Here is a 3238-nt window from a genome sequence, read left to right as displayed (position 1 = left end):
ATATATATATATATATATATATATATATATCAATGCATGGCTAAGGCTAGGTGGCTTATTCTTTGTGCAGCACGTCTCGCGCATATGCGCGACCTCTCTCGGCGCATATGCGCGAGACCAACAGGTCTCGGCATTTCCCTTCTCGGCAGCTCGCGCATATGCGCGCACCATAACCGCGCATATGCGCGAGGTTCTCTGGACTCAGCATCATGTCAATACACCTCCTCGCGCATATGTGCACCCTGTCTCGAGCATATGCACGAGGTCCTCTGCCTGCCTCGCGCATATGCGCGAGGCGTACTGTCCTCGCACATACATCATCACATGCAATCTCATTTCGTGTCTCGGTTGGCCCTTTCATAATCATATCAAATCATAAATCAATAATCGCAAATTATCAGCAAATAAATCTCGGGCATTACAAAATTCTTAACTGGTATATTCTCCTCCATTGTCAGTCCTCAAACACTTGATTTTCTTTTCAGAATCAAATTCAACATGCGCTTTATAATCTTTGAAAACTTGGAAAACATCTGATTTCTTCTTGATTAGATACACCCAACATCTCCTAGAGAAATCATCAATGAACGAGACAAATTATCTCGCTACTCCTAGGGATACAACCGGTGCTTGCCAAACATCCTAATGAATCAGCTCCAATATCCTTTTGCTCCTGGCAGTAGAAGTGCCAAACTTTAATCTGTGTTGTTTACTGGTAACACAGTGCTCACAAAAAGGTAGTGACACTTTCGTAAGTCCCGGCAGCAGCATCCGTTCTGAGAGAATTTTCAACCCTCGTTCTGACATATGCCCGAGCTTTCTATGCCATAACTATAGCGCCCTTACCCGAGCCACTACTAAACAGACTAATAAACATGCAACATTAAACTTAATACCAACAGTTAAACAGCGGAAACCAAATACTTAATCATCTTACAACTCAAATGGAAACAAAACTTAATACCAACAGTTAAACAGCGGGTCCCGTCGGACACTGTAGCTCTCGATGCCCCATCGTCCACAATACAGAATAGGGTTGAGCGGCCCCAACAAACGAGGTATATCTCAAAAGATATCAGGCTCAACATGATATGTCATGCATAATATGCCAAAGCAGTAAAACATGTATCATGCAACAGATAAATATGCAACATATAAGTGTGTATACTACGCTTGGATATCTCAGTCAGTACATCACGTACCTCACTAAAACAATCTGACAGAAAGCTCTGAACCTAGACAATATCAACATAATGAAATCACTAACAAACCAGATCAAACATGCTACAAGTTCTCCCTAATGATCCTTAAATCACTATCTAAGGATTTAGGATTATACATGCGTCCGTCGTCAGCCCGCTGATGATGTCTCGATCTCAGTTCACCGACCCCTTCTCGAGTCGATACTAGCTCCGAAACTTCCCGACACCAAAGTGCCCTAGAAACTGACTAAAAACTATGGTACAACTAGAACTCTCTCTGAAGAATGCGGTGAAGGAAACAAAAGAATCGGCTTCCATTTATAGGCTGCATCCGCACTATTTCAGAAAATCCGAACCAATCTTATCTGCCACATGTCAGAATCTCATTGGTCTAGTTGGATTTCTCGAGATAATGTAATCCGAAGTAGGTCGGGTTATCCATTTAAAATTCGGTGGATACCAACAGCTTAATCCCGGATTATCAATTCCTTCATAATACTTAATTAACAACTCATTAATTATGTCTTAATTAATACTTCATTCAAAATAAGAATTCGGGTCATTACAATAACACTGTTAATTCTTCTCTTGAACCAATTGATGCAACAGCTAGTTCTGCCTCTTTGTATGTTTCTCCCAAAAATACATACAGATTTGCAGCAACTTTTTCCGCCTTCATAACCATAAGCGCGTCCTTCACAATTTTCATGATCTCGTTCTCGACACGAGTTTTGCACCCGATGTCATCCAATTGCCCCAAGGACAAAAGATTTTTCGTCAGTCCTTTCACATGTCGTACCTCCTGTATGGTGCGAATGGTGTCATCGAACATTTTTATTTTGATAGTACCGGCCCCAGCGATTTCAAAGGCATCATCATTTCCCATGAATACAGATCCTCCTGAGACTGGTTCATAATGATCAAACCATTCTCTCCGAGACGTCATGTGCCACGTCGCTGCTGAATCCATAATCCATGTGTCACAAAATTTGTGCCTGCCTTCTGCAACAGTTGCTGCTTCGCTGAATAATATTTCACTACCGCCTGAAGTACTGACCACATTTCCTTGAGAACTTTCTCGATAATAGTATACTCTTTCTTGAAGTGCCCTTTACCGCCACATTTAAAGCAGTAAATATTTTTCTTCTTACTTCTCGACTTTGATCTACCTCGTCTTTGACTCCCACTAGAATCATGGTCCATAAATCTTCCTCTTATCATCGGCAAAGCCTCTGCCTGCTTCGAAGTTACCAACCTATCTTCCTTATTCTTGCGCCGGCTTTCTTCTCCGAGAACCAGTTAAAACATCGTCGAATCTTAGAAAGCCCATAAGAATATTGTTGATTATGTTGATGATAAGTTGATCATATGAATCTGGTAGACTTTGAAGTAGAGGCTCTGCACGTTCATTTTCCCTTATTTTATGCCCCATGGAAGTGAGTTGGGCAAATAGCGTATTTAGTGTGTTGATATGGTCGGTCATCGATGAAGATTCCGCCATCCGAAGAGTATAAAGCATTCTCTTTAGAAAAATCATGTTGTGTAGCGACTTGACCTCGTACATCTTTGTCAAAGTTTCCCAGATAATTTTAGTTGTTTTTATCTTAGAGATACTTGACAATACTTCGTCCGCTATAGCCAAGTGTAAATTGGCAACAACATAATCATTCATCTCATTCCACTTTCTATCATCTGTAATTTCCACCGGTCTATCTCCAATAGCTGCCAAGCAATTCTACTTTCTTAAAATTGTTTGTATCTTTATTTTCCACAGCATAAAATTGCTTCCGTTGAATTTTACTATCTTGTACCTGCCCGCCATTATGTCTACAACGATTTGGTAGACTGGACAAAATAATCTCGTCTTAAATAAAAATTCTCAAAAAATCTTTTCTGATGTGGAAGATCAGTCTAGGCTGCAACCACAAAACATACTCAGAATTTTAAGAAATTTTAAACCAAGGCTCTGATACCACTTGTTGGTCTCACGTGTGGAATTTGAGATGATAAAACCCGAAAATAAAGAATAAACTGGA

This window comes from Primulina eburnea, unplaced genomic scaffold, assembly GCF_022965805.1.
Source record: "Primulina eburnea isolate SZY01 unplaced genomic scaffold, ASM2296580v1 ctg999, whole genome shotgun sequence".
NCBI lineage: Eukaryota > Viridiplantae > Streptophyta > Magnoliopsida > Lamiales > Gesneriaceae > Primulina > Primulina eburnea.
The sequence above is the reverse complement of the archived record's forward strand: the minus strand, read 5'-3'. Positions refer to the sequence as shown.